We start from the raw sequence: 18914 nt of genomic DNA, 5'->3' as shown, positions 1-18914 counted from the left end.
CAAACTGTCATCAGATTAGGCCAGTTCTTGATACACTGCTCAAAACAGTCCACTCCTGAGTTCCGTCGCACGTCTTGTGGGAGAGTTAGCTTGTTTCCTCCCCCTTTTTTCAGAGCAGCTGCTGCAGAGTGGTTGTTATGGAAGTATTTTGCAATTTCAACAACATTAGCCCTTATTTCTGGAACACTTTGGCTAGGAGGTGCATCAGATGAACACTGCAACTGTATGTTATTAGCTTGGGACTCTCTTCTAAATAATTTCTTCTTATCTTGGATACATTTGCAGCTTTGTCTGTGACCAAGCTGCGTACTAAACATTTGAATTTTTTTTCACAGTTTTGTCATAGCTTTTACTGCTGCTACTTGTAAGTATTCTGCTGTGTGTGCATTTCCTGATGTATCAATTGGTTCTGTAAGGAAGACATTCCCTTCTTCTGTTGTCACACAAGCACTTACAACAGGATCATTGTGGACATTGCTCCACCCATCAAGACTCAGGTTAACAATTTCACGCTCTAGATCTTTTGCACACTTCCAATTTCTCTTTCATACACTTTATCCAGCAATTTGTCTGCGACGTATGCTCTGTTGGGTGGACTGTGTCCTGGTCTTAATGACTGAACCATGTTAATGAAGTGTGGGTTCTCAATCATACGGAAAGGATAGTTTGTTGGATAAACAAACTAGGCAATTTTTTCATCAGTTACCTCTTATTGTAATCTGCTGGTTCTTATCACAAACTTATCTACAGGTGATATACTATGGCTATGGGATATACATGATGTGACTGAAACACTATCATTGGCAGATAATTCTGAAGCTATAGAAAATGATGGTGATCTTGAAGGTGGATAGTCTTCAGAATCCTGTATGTTGAGGATGGATTCTCCTAAACAAAATAAGTCCATGCAGTTATTTAATCATTATTACCATGCTGCTCATTTATTATTACTCACTGCATTCACTAACACTCAGTATTACTTTAAAGGTGAAATTGTAAAAGGAATATCTGCCTATTTCAACTATTTATTTTTTATCACAACTGCATCTAAAATGATAGTACCATACAGCAACAACTATATTTTTTGCTCAAACATGAGAATTCAAGAATAGTCCAGAAGGAAGACGAGCAGTCCTTAAGAAAGAAGCATGTAACAAAAAAGTTACCAACCTGAAGATCCTGCATGTTCAGACATGTTCCTTTTATCATCTTCAACGCAGCTTCCTCCTGAGAAGGAACACTTCTCATGATGTTGTTTCATTGGGGCAACCAGGCCTTGCATTTCTTTGTTGCACTGTTTGCATTTTGCACGCATGCCTGTCTTACCCACAGATAGAGGAACTTCATTAAAATATTCCCAAACTGGGTCTCTCTTACGGCCTGCTGCCATTGTAGGTTTTCCCTTCTAGTGAGAGAATAGTATGGTAGATCTTAGATCAATGAAGGCTTCACTCAGAAAGACCTCAAGATTTCTGGAATATGCTGCTCATACAGTTTGACTTTTGTTTCTACTGTCTGTCCCTCCCTTCTTACATTTGTCTCCAGACTTCTTCTCATTATTGTGGGTGGAATAGATATGGACAATCTTCTATTCATTGAACTTTTTGAAACTTTGCACTTTTAGAGAGAGGTAAGGGATTGACTCTGTGTACAAATTTGCAGAGGGACAGTAGGGTTAAGGTCTGGTATTTCTCACCTCTGTATATTATTTATTTATTTTAAAACATTTTTTGCTGTTAACAAGCATGTTATCTCTTGATGCACGAATCCACAGTTTGAGAACTGCAAAACTGAGCATCTCTGATGGTATCTTCTGGACTGAGCACTGAGTCCCATTGGGTAGATAGAAAGATTAATCTAAATAATATGTACAGAAGCCCCTGGAACCCCATAAGAGTCGGTCCCTAATCCATGAACTATTGGAACTCATTTACAAAACTTTTCTTAAACATTACATGAATATATTGTGTCATACTATAGAATTAGAATTTATAATCCCTATTCCATGATGAGATACTTCATAGCTCAAAGATATCTTAATTAAAAAGGTTTTTTTCCCTCAAAAAGTATTTTATCAAAAAAAATCCAATTTAAATAAAAATCATTTTAAAATCATTGATTTTTATCCACCCAGAAGCAAACTAAGCCCCCCTAATGTTACAGTTGTAGGTCAAGCCCTCAACAATTAGGAAGTGCCAAAATTAAGGTTGCCTGTTTAACCTTAATTCAGATCTTTTGTGCATAAGCATTATAATCCAGTTTTTCATTACACAATCACATTCTGGTCTTTCCAGAGGATCCCTGAGTCTCACTGGACAGGATGTGCAGGAAATCAGTTAGTATAATATAGTGAATGAGACTGTTGACTGTAGAACCCCTGCTTCATTTGCTGGAGAAGATGGAAGGTATCTAGCAAATAGGGCATGGGACTGCAGGAAGATAAAAGATGATCTTGTGATTAAGTTGAATTACACCCTGAAGAACTGGATTCTATTCCTGCCCCTCTCACAGAGTTCCTGTGTGATTCTGAACAAGTCACTTTTAACCAAACTTTTCCCAGGTGGCCACTAATTTTGTCTTCCTCATTTTGTAGGTGCCTAATTTGAGACATCTGGGGCCAGATTTGCAGAACTTCTGAGTATTCACAACTGCAACTGAAGTCAGTGGAAGCTTTTCTCTGAATGTATAAAGTACTATAAAATGCTAGGTACTCTGAAAAATCAGACTGTAGACACCTCAGATTTGACACCTAAAGTTAGTGGATGATTTTGACCTTTAATTTTCCTGTGCCTCAGTTCCCCATATATTAAATGGAGACAGTAAAATTATCTCTACTTAGATAAGTGTTGGGAGGATAATTAATATTTGTGAAGCATTCAGATGCTATGGTGATGAGTGTAATTAAAAAGCCCATGAGGAAATTATTATTTTTTTGTTCAGTGTAAAGTTTGGATTTTGTGCAGTAAATAAGATGTCGTTACACACTGATGCAGATAAAAAGAAATATTGATTAGTTATCCATTCAGTGAGTGCTGTCCATCCTGTGCACTGAGTGAAGCAGGGGTTCTGTGGAAAAACTAGTATATGATCATTTAATGAAAGATTATATCATAATTAGGCTTGGCAGAATTCAATTTTTATTTTTTTTTGTAATTTTGATGGATAATGTCAATGTTTATTTTTAAGTATTTTTTCTGAATTTAGTGTCCTGCTATCGGGAAGGTTCAAAAATCTACCCTGTCTCTGCCAATCTGGTGGTGAAAGAAAAATTACTTCAACCTCTTTTCCCTCCCACACTCGCCCCGCCCCCCCTCCTCCCCCCAAGAAAGAGGTGACTAAGCACAAACCCACAGCAAATCATAAATCTGGTCCTGCCCTGATCCTGAGGGTAGACACTGCTGATCAGTGACTATGGGAGGCAGAATTTCTTCTGGAATGCATAGGGTATAAATACCCTCCCCTTAGCCTAGTGTGCATGGTAGGTCAGTGCCTCCATCTGGCCAAGTCCCTTCCTGTTCTCTCCTTGGTTTCGGTCAGGTAAGTCTGTTCTCTTTTCTCCTCCATCGAAACCCAAATGTAGTAGGGAGCCCCATTCTCTTTTTCCTGCTACCCAGAAAAAAGAGTCACTGCATTCAGTAGCATTGAGTACATTTTTTAACATAACTATCTCCACTGGAATGTAGAAAACAAAATTGTGGCAATATTTCTGGAGCTTTTTAACTTTTGTAAAAGATAGGTTCACTTAAAACGATAATTCAGGTACATTTTAATGTTTTTATTTCATTTACAAAAGGTCCCTACAAGGGCACTTAATTTCCCAAACTAGAGTATACTCACCCCAGTAACACACTCCCAGTTAAACACCTTCCCTTAAACTACATAAAATAAAAAAAAAAATACCATTGAATACCATGAAAACTATTCATTAACTGTAATTAGGACATCAGTTATGTTGGCATGAAAATCATATAAAGCATAATTTTCTGCTTCTTCCATGGTTTCATGTGTTTCCATTTCACTATGAATTATGTTAAATCTGTCAGTCTCCCTTTGTACAGTCACTGTGGTTTCTGGCAAAGGGTGGTAAGAGGTAAGTGGGTTACAGTTGTGTTAGTCAGCAAGGAGGAAGATTGGGTAACTTTTGTGGTAGATTGATTTTCTGGGGAAGGTTGGAGGTCAGGTCAGATTGATTCTGAAGTTAAACAAGGCAATTAATTATCGTGTGGTGATGACTGAATTATTCACCTTTGGGCATTTGTTCACTTGTGATATTTTTGAAATGTTGAATGCTTACTAGTTATATGAGCTACAGTTGCTATAGCTCATGAAAGCTCATGCTCAAATAAATTTGTTAGTCTCTAAGGTGCCACAAGTACTCCTTTTCTTTTTGCGAATACAGACTAACACGGTTGTTACTCTGAAACCAGTTCTTAAGGTGATAACCCATAGCCTGGGTTATTCACAAAAAACAATACCACAGGTAACACAACCTACAAAATACACTAAAGCCAATGCCAGTTATTTCAGCTTCAGAACTGGTCTTCCAGTAATTCACCTATTTTCAACTGCATACAAATATTTGACATCTAACCTCAAAAAATGTGAATTCAAATACATGGCTTGTAAGGAGCTGAAAAACTGCTCACAAAAGTTTGGCATATATATAGGCTCTGGTTTTATACGGGAATTGTATTATTCTTACTTTGACACACAAAATTCATGGGATCAGGACAACAGATTTGTCATCAAAACATTCCTTGCATGATGGTCCTAAATTACTATAGTGACCACACTGTGGTGTAATGGTATAAATTAATTACTCTTTAAATGAAATTTTGAAGGATCATGAAGTTTGTACTTGCATTGCATTCAGTCTAACAATTTCAAATGACTTTGTACTAAAGACATGCTTTCGCATGTCTTTTTCATTAGAATCCTGAATTTTTTTCCCCACTCCATATTCATCCTGCCTGAGTTCCGATGATAGTAGCTACATATTTCTTATCTTGTAATATATTGTACTTCTTGCATAAAATAATTCACCTTAATCTTTGTAGACAAATGAGACCAATCTCATTGGTGGTCCAAATTTCTTTCCAGGGCTTCTTTCTGTTTCCTTACCTATGTCATGTCTTAAACTTGATTTTGTAACTTGCAGCATCATCATATTCAACTCTATGAAAAATTAGCTTTTATAAAAATCTAGAAAGTATAAAATGCTAGTTGTTCTTCTCTTGTTCCCTGTTTAGTGTGTTGATGGATTTAAATCCTACTATTTTCAAATCTGGTTATATTATTGGATAGGCTGCTTATAAATGTCTTCTACAATAACTTCTAACATTCTAGCAGAATTGGTTGGCTCAGCAATTGTTTACTTAGTTTGACAGAGGGACTTTAAAAGAAAAGTTTCTATTCAGGGAACTAGCATTTTTCTCCCCTCAAAAATCTAACACCATCACAAGTTTTCTGTCCAGTGATGTGAAACTTTGTCAGGAATTGTCAGGGTTCCTTCCCCACTCTGAACTCTAGGGTACAGATGTGGGGACCACATGAAAGACCCCCTAAGCTTATTCTTACCAGCTTAGGTTAAAAACTTCGCCAAGGTACAAACTATGCCTTGTCCTTGAACAGTATGCTGCCACCACCAAGCGTTTTAAACAAAGAACATGGAAAGAGACCACTTGGAGACATCTTCCCCGCAAGCCCTAGACGCCCCTTTTCACAGGGAGGCTTGAGAATAATATCCTAACCATGTTACAAAATCATCAAAGGCTCAAACCCCTGGATCTTGGAACAATGGAAAAATCAGTCAGGTTCTTAAAAGAAGGATTTTATTTAGAAAAAAAAGGGGGGTGGGAAGGAGAAAATCATCTCTGTAAAATGAGAATGGAAAATACTTCACAGGGTATTCAGATTCAAAACACAGAGGATCCCCCTCTGGACAGAACCTTAAAGTTTACAGAAGACAGGAATAAACCTCCCTCTTAACACAGGGAAAATTCACATAAAACAAAAGATAAACTAATCTGCCTTGCCTGGCTTACGTATACTGGTTGCCATATTGGAGACTTGAATTAGGATGGATTGGAGAAGATGGATTTCTGTCTGGCCTCTCTCAGTCCCAAGAGAGAACAACCACATAAACAAAGAGCATGAAACAAAAAGCCTTCTTCCTCCCCCTCCCCCCACCCCCCAAGATTTGAAAGTATCTTGTCCCCTTATTGGTTCTTTGGGTCAGGTGCCAGCCAGGTTAGCTGAGCTTCTTAACCTTTACAGGTAACATGATGTTGCCTCTGGCCAGTAGGGATTTTACAGCACTGTATACAGAATGGTGGTTACCCTTCCCTTTATATTTATGATAGCAACAATGTAAAATTATTTATTCCGTCTTGGCAGCGCAGAGTTCTCCAGTCTTCTATGGCTGGCTGTAAATGCTTTTTTGTAGACTGTGTCTGCTTGGAGAGTGAAGCCTACCATCCACTTCTGGTAGTAAAAACAAGTTCTTCGGAGAAAAAAATCAAAAAGGTTGCATTGTGCTTCATTAGGTTGACAATCATAAAAGGAGTGATAGTTCTTGTGGTTTTGAATATTGGGGCACCTGGGCTTGGTTTCTGGAAGTTCATGGAATGCAATAGTGTCACTTGCATATACTAAATCAATACAGTATTCAAGGTTGGATCACAACATGTGTACCCATTCTCACTTAACTTGAAAGCTTGGAGCAAAATACATATAGAAAAATAAAATAACTTCAGAATTCATAAAATATTATGATTTTAAGTTAAGTATTCTGTATCTTTCAAGGTGTCTTCTAATCTGTGGATTAGATATTTCAGTGACATGGGAAATTTTGGGAAATCTAGATTTCCAAAAATACTGTAAATTCTTCAGCAGTGTGAATATCTTTCTATAGCTTGCATTTTTTATTTAAAAAAATAAGTAAATCAAGTCTAAGTATTAGTATTGGCCTGTCAAGAGGATGATGATGATCATGTCAAGGTTCCTCCCCCACTCTGAACGCTAGGGTACAGATGTGGGGACCTGCATGAAAACCTCCTAAGCTTCTCTGTACCAGCTTAGGTCAAAACTTCCCCAAGGTACAAAATATTCCACCCTTTGTCCTTGGATTGGCCGCTGCCACCACCAAACAAATACTGGTTACTGGGGAAGAGCTGTTTGGAAACGTCTTTCCCCCCAAATACTTCCCAAAACCTTGCACCCCACTTCCTGGACAAGGTTTGGTAAAAAGCCTCACCAATTTGCATAGGTGACCACAGACCCAAACCCTTGGATCTGAGAACAATGAAAAAGCATTCAGTTTTCTTACAAGAAGACTTTTAATAGAAATAGGAGTAAATAGAAGTAAAGGAATCCCCTCTGTAAAATCAGGATGGTAGATACAGGGTAATTAGATTCAAGACAGAGAATCCCTCTAGGCAAAACCTTAAGTTACAAAAAAAGATACACAGACAGAAATAGTTATTCTATTCAGCACAATTCTTTTCTCAGCCATTTAAAGAAATCATAATCTAACACATACCTAGCTAGATTACTTACTAAAAGTTCTAAGACTCCATTCCTGGTCTATCCCCGACAAAAGCAGCATATAGACAGACCGAGACCCTTTGTTTCTCTCCCTCCTCCCAGCTTTTGAAAGTATCTTGTCTCCTCATTGGTCATTTTGGTCAGGTGCCAGCGAGGTTATCTTTAGCTTCTTAACCCTTTACAGGTGAGAGGATTTTTCCTCTGGCCAGGAGGGATTTTAAAGGGGTTTACCCTTCCCTTTATATTTATGACAATGCTTAGTTATGAATTCTGGCAGAGTCCTACTCATTCTTCTCTAGTTACTATTTCTACCAGCAAATATCTTTACTGCAGAAGTTAGAAATTTCAGCATTACAGAAAATAGACAATTATATCAATCTTCAGTTACTTTTTGTAGACTGTGGAAGAGCATTCAGAATAATTTTCTTTGACTCCTGAAACACGTACAACATAAATTTTTTTTCCATTTTATTTAGTACACTTCATATTACCAACCGTAGGTGTTTACTGTTTGCACCTTTTAAATTTTGAAATAACTTCTCTATGATTTACGTGCTGTTTTTAAACCAGATATTTATTGCCTCATTTTCACTATTGAAAAATGTATTTGTTCTTCCGTCATGTTCATTGTTCCCTTTACATACCAATCTAATTTACACCCAATCAACTTTCAGCCAAAAATCTTAGTTTTAGCCACTTGATTATTTTTATACATAAAAAAAATTTCCATGACCAATCTCTATTTAAATAGTACAATAGATGCCTCAAATACATACAGTATATTACCCTGTTTAATGAAATATGGCAATTTAAAAAAAAATCCCTAGTTTACATAAAATATGTCAGCACTCAGTAGACAATTTTCATTTTCTACCTGTGCAAGAGTCCACAGGAGAAGGAAGACTTTTTTCCCCCTTAAATTCAACTAATATTTCAATACAATCTCAAAATTCTTGTTACTTTATCAGAGGACAAGACCTATATAACCGTAATCTCTTTTGCCTCTTTTAACCTACTTACTTTTCCAATCCCATGATTAAAAAGTAGGTGACTAAGATAGCTCTTAACTTTAAAATACTGATTTTGTAACATTATTGAAACTTCACATAGATTTGTTAAAATAACACATCAGTTTACTGTTCTTCAAGGGGAATGGTGTATTCAGAGTAACAATATTAATGGCCATACTTATAGTACAGAGTTTGATATACTTTAAAAATCTCAGTGGTTTGTTAGTCTAAAGCTAATTTGTTGAAAAACCCTAATGGTATCCCAAATAATCATCAGTTATCTATCAGCGCATTTGTGCAGCTATGATAATGGTGTATAACCTATATAAAATTATATTTTAAAAACCTTTTATAAGATAAGGTTGAAATGTCAAGAACTCTAAAAGTTAGGAAACAGCAGAATTGAGGTTGCCTATAGAACTTTAATGTGGCTTCCTTTTGTGCATGCATTATGATACAGTCTTTAATTACATGATCGCATAATATAAGACCCCTGCCTTATTCAGTGTACATGATGGATTGTGCTCTGGGGATGAACGAGGGTTGTGTAGTGAATGAGGCTGTTGTCTGGAGGACTCCTACTTCATTTGTTGCGGAAGTTGGAAGGTGTGTAATGAATGAAGCATATGGGACTGCAGGAAGACTAAAGAATGGTCTCCTGGTTAAAGTTGAATGCCACCTTGGGAAATTGGATCCTATCCCTTCCTCTCATAAAGTTCCTATGTGATGCTGCATAAGTCACTTTCAATCAAACTGTTAACCACTGGCCACTAATTATTCCTTATTTTCTGCGTGCCCAATGTGAGCTATCTGGGGCCAGATTTGTAGAAGTGCTGAGCACTCACAGCTGCGGCTTAAGTCAAGTGGATCAGTGCTTTGAAAGTATAAAATGCTAAATATTCTGAAAAATCAGGCCTGAGGTGTCCCAAGTTGGGCACCTGTCAAGGTTCCTCCCCCACTCTGAACTCTAGGGTACAGATGTGGGGACCTGCATGAAAACCTCCTAAGCTTACTTTTACCAGCTTAGGTTAAAACTTCCCCAAGGTACAAATTAATTTTATCCTTTGTCCTTGGAATATCCACTGCCACCACCAAACTCTAACTGGGTTTACTGGGAAACATAGTTTGGACACATCTTTCCCCCACAAATCCTCCCAACCCTTGCACCCCACTTCCTGGGAAAGGATTGGTAAAAATCCTCACCAATTTGTATAGGTGACCACAGACCCAAACCCTTGGATCTGAGAACAATGAAAAAGCATTCAGTTTTCTTACAAGAAGACTTTTAATAGAAATAGAAGTAAATAGAGGTAAAGGAATCACCTCTGTAAAATCAGGATGGTAGATACCTTATAGGGTAATTAGATTCAAAACATAGAGAATCCCTCTAGGCAGAACCTTAAGTTACAAAAAAGACACACAGACAGAAATAGTCATTGTATTCAGCACAATTCTTTTCTCAGCCATTTAAAGAAATCATAATCTAACACATACCTAGCTAGATTACTTACTAAAAGTTCTAAGACTCCATTCCTGGTCTATCCCTGGCAAAAGCAGCATGTAGATAGACCCAGACCCTTTTTCTCTCCCTCCTCCCAGCTTTTTAAAGTATCTTGTCTCCTCATTGGTCATCTTGGTCAGGTGCCAGCGAGGTTACCTTTAGCTTCTTAACCCTTTACAGGTGAGAGGATATTTATGACAGCACCCAAAATTAGTGGAGTCTTGACAGTGCCTCTCCTTCTCTCAGTTCTCCAGCTATCAAATGGGGATAATAATCTTCCACAGGTATTGTGAAGATAAATTCATTGTTTTTGAAGCACATGGGTACTGTGGTGAAAACATCATTGAAATGCCCATGAGAAAATAAATAATTTTGTATTCAGTGCAGGTTTTGGGTGGGATGCAATACTGAAAGTCTGGGGGGACACGTTGAATGTGGAATATAAAAGGAAATATTAAGTAACTGCCCCCATTCACAGAATGAAGCAAGTGTTCTGTGGAAAAAACAGCATGTGATTCAAGATTGTGAGAATGCATATGCAGAAAGGAGCCTTAACAGCATTTCTAACTCTTGAGTACTTGACTGTGCCATCTTAACGTTATTTTAATGTGTTTTATGTAATTTATGATTTTTTTAAACAAATTGAAAAAAAACCAAATTAATGTGGAACCATGTTGACCCCCAACTTGGGTCATCTGTAGGGATGGAACCTTTAAGTCCACAGAGGAGACCTCTTTCACTTGATAACAATAGTCTACTGTTATTCTCTGGGTGCACAAGTCTCTACAGTGGGAATGAGAGACCCACTTCGGCATTGGGTTTCACAGATATTTGTTGAAAGCCAAGGAATTTTAACTCAAAAATGCTGGGTTCGGTTCCAAGTTCTGTAAGGTACTGTACTCAAATAGTTATAGACTCTTCTGCCCCAGTGCACCTAGCTTGTCTCAATCCCCCTGGGCTCCTATCTGACTCCTCCTGTCTCCTCCCCCCCTTTCCATTTGATCCTACACATGTTCCCCCAGCATCTGTCACCCTCTGCTCCCATCCACCACCACCGCATTCCCTGGCTCTTGCCCCCTCCCTGCTGTTCCTGCCCCTCCCTGGCTTCTACAATTGTCAGTCCCCCTCACCGTGTCTCACCCCTCTGTATTCCAGTATGGCTGATTCCTCCTTCTCCTCCTCTTCCTTCTCCATGCTTCCTTGGTGCTAGCAGTGGGAGCACTAAGTGCTCAGGATAGACAATCCCTGTTCTCAATTCCTATGCTCAGCACCACAGGGTCCCCCCTGCTATGGGGAGGAGCAATTTCAGGAAAAATCCTGCTCCGTCTATGCAGTCCCAGGATGGAGTATGTTCAGTTGCTATACATGTTAGCCATGTGGACTCTGGTAGTCGTGTAGAAGCTCCGAGGGGATGGAGCTCACTGCAGTCAGAATTTATATATAATTTAGCTGCCAAACTCTAATTAGTAAGCAGGTGTGAACTGAATTTTTTTGGAGGCTTATAACTTAGACAAATATTTGGGCAAATTTCTTCACCCCCTGGCCAGCCAGATTTCAAGTGCCTGCTCCATTGCATGGAGAAACTAGATTGTCAACAGAACAGCTGTAAAAAACAAAACAAAACAAAAATAACCCCCCAAAAGGGAAAGTGTATTTTTCCTAACTGTTTATCAGAAACAACTGAACCGTTTTAAGTGACGTTTCCCCCCAAAAAATTTAGAGTGAATCAAACATGTGGCATTTACATTTCAGCTCAAGCAGTTAAAACTTTAGCAGTCATAAGCAACTGAAAACATGATTTTATAAGGTGAAGTGTGCAGCGACCTTAACTAGAGGTGCTAGCAGCTCTGCCTATAATGAATAAGGGGTGTATGATAGTCGTGATAGTGGTACAGTACATGCATAAAACATTCTGTCTTGTAAAATATAATCTCACAGAAAAGTGTAATTACTGAAAGGAAAAAAAATTATCCAATGGAGAATAGTTTATGCATATGATGGGGAAATATTTTATTCTACATATATTTATGTTAAAAAGCCTTATCTGGTGCACAAGATCTACTGACGATTACCCTTTCTACCAGTGTTTTTGTAGATGAGCAATTTTTTTTTTAACATATAATTCAACTAAATACATGTTGGACTGCCACAGACAAATTTCAGTCATAGCCCAATGTCCAAACACTTCCTGTTAAAAATTTATAAAAGGAAATCAGTCAGAAGCTTCATAGTTTGTACACTTTGATTTATCTAACATTGTATAAAATTTCACACAGAAAGACCACCTGCATGTACAGGAAAAACATAAGTTTATGTCTCATTTTAAGGCCATTTCATAAGGTTTCCTTAACTATGAAACCAGCACTTCCCCAAAATACACAGTGCATATAACATGTGGCATCCTTCACTATGGTGGCATGTTAACTTATAGGGCCAAAAGAGAAAATAGAAATGTTATAGCTAAAAAGTTAAATGCACAGAAATCAGTACATGGAAAAGTTATAGTTCACCTAACAAGTAATTCATTTTCCACAAATGTAGACATTTGTATTGCTCTGTGTAGCAGTATGTTTCATGCTTTGATGCACGTATGCAATGTGGTAGAATAGTTCTCACAACACTTAATACTATTTTCTGAACCTTGTTGATTTTAATTCTTAATTACAACTTTGTATTAACAGCCTGAAGCTTCTTTCTCCATAGTATTTCAAAGATGCTTCCTTTGCTTTTATCTCACACAACTAAAACTTCTGAAATCTCCTCTTCTCTGGTCTCCGCACTCACCTGGTCTCCTGTCAGTTCTTATAAAGTACCCTTCTAAAATCATCCTTTTACATCAATCTGACCTCATTAGGTTGTCTGCTGTCCACAACAAACCCACTGCAGACAACATGTGCTGTCATTTGGTGCTGCTGAATCAATGCTCATAGGTTCATAGATTCTAAAGCCAGAAAGGACCACTGTGATAATCTAGTCTGGACCCCTCCCCGCCGCCATATAACACAAGCCATAGAACTTGCCCAAAATAATTCCTACAGCATATCTTTTGGGAGAACATCTAATTTTGATTAATAAATTGTCAGTGATGAAGAATCTGCCATGATTAGGGCCCTACCAAATTCCATTTTGGTCAGTTTCACAGTCATAGGATTTTAAAAATAATAAATTTCATTATTTTGGCTATTTAAATCAGAAATTTAATGGTGTTGTAATTGTAGGGGTCCTGATCCAAAAAGCAGTGGCGGGGGGGGGAGGGGGGGAGTCACAAGATTATTGTAAGGGGGGGTTGTGGTACTGCTACCCTTACTTCTGCACTGCTGCTGGTAATGGCACTGCCTCCAGAGCTGGGCAGCTGGAGAGCAGCGATTGCTGGCCAGGAGCCCAGCTCTGAAGGCAGAGCTGCTGCCAGCAGCAGTGCAGAAGTAAGGATGGCGTGGTATGCAGACTGGGTCCTCAGTCAGCAGTTGCCACTCTCTAGCTGCCCAGCTCTAAATGCAGCACAGAAGTGAGGGTAGCAATACCGCGACCACCCTAAAATAACCTTGCAACCCCCCTGCAACTCCCTTTCAGGTCAGGACCCCCAATTTGAGAAATGCTGGTCTCCCCCATGAAATCTGGTCTTTTGTGTACTTTTATGCTATATTTATAGAGATTTCACAGGGGGGGAGATGAGATTTCATGGTCTGTGACATGGTTGTGAATTTAGTAGGGCCCTAGCCATGATCCTTGGCAAATTGGTTCAGTGCTTAATTACTCTTGTTGTTAAAAATTTATACATTATCTCCAGTCTGAATTTGTTTAGTTTCAGTGTCCAGCCACTGGATCGTGTTATATGTTTCTCTGCTATCATTAAATAGCTGTTCCCCATGTTGGTATAACCTTGAGTTGAGCTCCTTGAGTCTATCACTATAATAAAAAGTGGTTTATCTACAAATGTATACAAGACAAAAGAGTTCAGTACCTTGCTCAACCAGGGTTTTTGAAATAGTGCTGAGCACAGTTTGGTTCTAAATATCCTTTTAGATTAACCATTTTCAAATGTAGTTCAGATGTAGTGCACCTGTTACTAACACCCATTGTCAGCTGGTGATAATATTTTATTTTTATTTATTTTTTTAGCATAGACAAAGATTTTGAATCCCTCCACTAGGTCCCTTTTCACCACTGTATCAAGTTCAAGCTTCTTGTCCTTGCCTTCAGGACTGTGCATTACCCTGCCCCTCCCTGTCTGTCTGACTCAACTTTCTTATCATGTTCCCTTTCTCTCCCTCTGCTAAACCAGTGATACCAGCTTGGAATGCTTAATTGTTCTGCTTCCCTCACAGCCTTCTAATGTTTTCTCTCCTATGTAGAATGTCCTTCATGAGCTGGTCAGCAACCTCTTTCCTTGTTCAAATTATTCTTCCCATCCTTTCCTGATATAGCCACAGGGCATTTTTCACCTAATATATCCATTCATTTTATTTATTTAAATTCTTTATTTCTGTTATGCACTAGCCTTCTCTCAGCACTTGCAAGTGTATTGGTGCATGTGCATAGTGATAGTTCTATAATTGTGACCACATATTAAAACAAATGTATATTTTTATTTTAACTTCCAATCAAGCAGTTATCCTTTCACTGTTTGTTTTTCTTCACAAAGGACAAACATTACAGTGCAGAAAGCTATATTTTTATTAAACAGTCCCTAACACCCTGTTTGATGCCACATGATAGATAAATGTGAACCCTATCCCACAGAATTTAGAAAGTAATTTCAGATTTGATGCAACCACTGAGGCAATGTGTTTCCCCATCTACTTCTTGCCTTAGAATCATAGAATATCAGGGTTGGAAGGGACCCCAGAAGGTCATCTAGTCCAACCCCCTGCTCGAAGCAGGACCAATTCCCAGTTAAATCATCCCAGCCAGGGCTTTGTCAAGCCTGACCTTAAAAACCTCTAAGGAAGGAGATTCAACCACCTCCCTAGGTAACACATTCCAGTGTTTCACCACCCTCTTAGTGAAAAAGTTTTTCCTAATATCCAATCTAAACCTCCCCCACTGCAACTTGAGACCATTACTCCTCGTTCTGTCATCTGCTACCATTGAGAACAGTCTAGAGCCATCCTCTTTGGAACCCCCTTTCAGGTAGTTGAAAGCAGCTATCAAATCCCCCCTCATTCTTCTCTTCTGCAGGCTAAACAATCCCAGCTCCCTCAGCCTCTCCTCATAACTCATGTGTTCCAGTCCCCTAATCATTTTTGTTGCCCTTCGCTGGACTCTCTCCAATTTATCCACATCCTTCTTGTAGTGTGGGGCCCAAAACTGGACACAGTACTCCAGATGAGGCCTCACCAATGTCGAATAGAGGGGAACGATCACGTCCCTCGATCTGCTCGCTATGCCCCTACTTATACATCCCAAAATGCCATTGGCCTTCTTGGCAACAAGGGCACACTGCTGACTCATATCCAGCTTCTCATCCACTGTCACCCCTAGGTCCTTTTCCGCAGAACTGCTGCCTAGCCATTCGGTCCCTAGTCTGTAGCTGTGCATTGGGTTCTTCCGTCCTAAGTGCAGGACCCTGCACTTATCCTTATTGAACCTCATCAGATTTCTTTTGGCCCAATCCTCTAATTTGTCTAGGTCCCTCTGTATCCTATCCCTGCCCTCCAGCATATCTACCACTCCTCCCAGTTTAGTATCATCCGCAAATTTGCTGAGAGTGCAATCCACACCATCCTCCAGATCATTTATGAAGATATTGAACAAAACCGGCCCCAGGACCGACCCTTGGGGCACTCCACTTGATACCGGCTGCCAACTAGACATGGAGCCATTGATCACTACCCGTTGAGCCCGACAATCTAGCCAGCTTTCTACCCACCTTATAGTGCATTCATCCAGCCCATACTTCCTTAACTTGCTGACAAGAATACTGTGGGAGACCGTGTCAAAAGCTTTGCTAAAGTCAAGAAACAATACATCCACTGCTTTCCCTTCATCCACAGAACCAGTAATCTCATCATAAAAGGCAATTAGATTAGTCAGGCATGACCTTCCCTTGGTGAATCCATGCTGGCTGTTCCTGATCACTTTCCTCTCATGCAAGTGCTTCAGGATTGATTCTTTGAGGACCTGCTCCATGATTTTTCCAGGGACTGAGGTGAGGCTGACTGGCCTGTAGTTCCCAGGATCCTCTTTCTTCCCTTTTTTAAAGATGGGCACTACATTAGCCTTTTTCCAGTCATCCGGGACTTCCCCGGTTCGCCACGAGTTTTCAAAGATAATGGCCAATGGCTCTGCAATCACAGCCGCCAATTCCTTCAGCACTCTCGGATGCAACTCGTCCGGCCCCATGGACTTGTGCACGTCCAGCTTTTCTAAATAGTCCCTAACCACCTCTATCTCCACAGAGGACTGGCCATCTCTTCCCCCTTTCCTACTGTTCATTATGTCTGTGGTTGCCTTGGATGAAAGAAAGAAAGATGAAGCAGTATAATGTTACGGAAGGAAAGAGAAAAGAAAATACACTGAAAGCAAATGCAGGAAAATATATACCATGTACTGTGATGAAAAAGGAAAAAAAGAGGAAGGTGTGTGAAAGTAAAATCAGGAAGGTAAAGAAAGTATAACAAAGGCAGGAGTATTACCATGTTATATTTTTTTAAAAGTAAAATAACCACTAACAGTATGTTATAATTATACACAATTGTTTTATTCATTTATGTTACTGGGACGTCCGGGAAATGTGGTATTAGTGCCCAGAATTGTACTAGATACTTAATTTTTTTTTTTACATGGATAGTACGTTTTAGTCCTGAGGTTAGTGTATAGTGGGTAATTTTTTTTTCAAGTGCTGTTTGTAAGATGCTAGAAGAGATTTATCATGGAGATGTTTGTCTGTCCTCACATCAATTTGAAGGATATTTCCTGTCACCGACAGATCTTACAGATTTATATTGTATCTTCATGCTTTCATTTATCTTTGCCATAAGAGTTCTGAGTCACTGCCAATACCAACCTGTCCTATTGGGCTATCAACTCCCTGAAACTTCTCACAAAAACTCTTGTAATAGTAGCAACTCTACATTCTAAAATATATTTAGCATGTGTATGTATCTTATTTATCAAAGTCAGTTGGGAAGACTTGGCCAGCAAGCAGATGAAGCAAGGAGTATTTGCCAAAAAGACAATGTCTTATTGACTTTGGAAAGAGTAATGTTTCCAAAGCAGAGAACGGGCCATTTTAGTGTTGTTATGGATAACAACAAATGAAGAGTGTTTCTTGCAAAAGATAATTTCAAGGTTGTGTGGGGGAGGGGTTAGCATAAATCTGATTATCAGAGTTGCTGAAAGCCATAACTCCCATTGACTTCAGTAAGAACTGTGAGTGCACAGCACAGCTGAAAATTAGGTCCCTGAGCAGCTATACTCGTTTTGGAACAATGCTGCACTCCTTCCAATCCCCCGCCCCTAGCCTCAGAGGTCAGGGAAAGGCTTTATCTGGGGCAGCAGGGAAAGAAGAACCATGGCCTCTTTAAGGATTACCCCCCCCCTCACTTTGAGGCGGTCAAAAGGTGATACTGTGGCTGATTGGTTGGATAGAAGAGTGAAACGTAAGCCTGTTGGCTGCCTCGCACCCAAGGGGAGAGCATATAAGCCTTTCCTTCTGCACAGGAGCCTTTCATTCCTTCTGCACCTGGTGATGGAGGTAGAGTTGCTGTAAGGTGGCAGGCAGCATAAAAACCTGCTGTGGTTGTTTACGGCCAAGGCACCCCACTGTGCACTGCAAGGTGGAGGGTCCCCATGAGCCTCAGAGTCAGAAGTGGGATCTGTAATGCTTCCTGGAGGTATCAAAGGTTGTGAAACAACTCACTACTACCTGCCCTTAGCATGAAGAAGCTTTGTCTGTCCCTGATGGGGGTCAGCTCCCATACTCCACTGCCACTGGCAACAAAAGCATTCCTCTTTAGGCCTATGCAGGCTCCACTGTTTCTCTACAGGTTAGCAGTAGGCACACTCCAACCTCCTGGAGTGTCCAGCCCCTGTCCAGGTTTTGCTGTCATCCATCATTCATGAGACAAGTCCTACTGTCAGCTTGCCTCTTTGGTGGAAGATAAAATCTTGTCCCCTCTCTTTTTTGTTGTTGTTGCTGTTACAGACCGTTGTCTCTTATCCCAGGAGCTCCCATCTTCAGAGGCTTATCTTGGAGTTCCTTGTCTTCGTAAATCCTCAGGCCCGCACCTGGCCTAGAAACTAGGCAGGTGTTCATGGTTCTATGTGCTGATTGAGTTAGCCCTGAGGCTTGTCTCGACTCAGGTTACAAGTTTTACTTCACCTGTTTTGGACCGACTGGTGTGCCGCAGGGATGGGTCAGTACTGGGGCTGGTTTTGTTCAACATCTTTATTGATGATCTGGATGATGGGATTAATTGCACCCTGAGCAAGTTTGCAGATGACACCAAGCTGCGGGGAGAGGTAGATATGCTGGAGGGTCCAGAGTGACCTAGACAAATTGGAGGATTGGGCCAAAAGAAATCTGATGAAGTTCAACAAGGACAAATACAGAGTCCTGCAATTAGGAAGTCTGGGGACCGACTGGCTAAGCAGCAGTTCTACAGAAAAGGACCTGGGGATTACAGTGGACAAGAAGCTGGATGTGAGTCAGCAGCAGCATATTGGGCTGAATTAGTAGGATCGTTGCAAGCAGATCAAGGGAAGTGATTAGTCCCCTCTACTCGGCGCTGGTGAAGCCACACCTGGAGTACTGCATCCAGTTTTGGTCCCCACACTATAGAAGGGATGTGGACAAATTGGAGAGAGTCCAGCGGAGGGCAACGAAAATTATTAGGGGCCTGGGCACATGACTTAGG

At 39.9% G+C, this 18914-nt stretch overlaps 1 protein-coding gene across 8 annotated transcripts in view; it reads left to right on the top strand.

Moving 5' to 3' along the window:
* Positions 1 to 18914, top strand: part of KIAA0825 — a 417931-nt gene that overhangs the window by 7247 nt on the left and 391770 nt on the right. The window contains exon 2 of one of the 8 annotated variants that reach the window (XM_084628503.1): positions 2594 to 2659. The exons of the other annotated variants lie outside the window; for them this stretch is intronic. The gene's annotated coding sequence lies outside the window, so the exon portion shown is untranslated. The remainder of the gene's footprint in view (positions 1 to 2593; positions 2660 to 18914) is intronic. 8 annotated transcript variants of the gene reach the window in all.

Source organism: Lepidochelys olivacea, assembly GCF_965140295.1.
Source record: "Lepidochelys olivacea isolate rLepOli2 genome assembly, chromosome: 5".
Classification (NCBI taxonomy): Eukaryota; Metazoa; Chordata; order Testudines; family Cheloniidae; genus Lepidochelys; species Lepidochelys olivacea.
The sequence above is the reverse complement of the archived record's forward strand: the minus strand, read 5'-3'. Positions and strand labels throughout refer to the sequence as shown.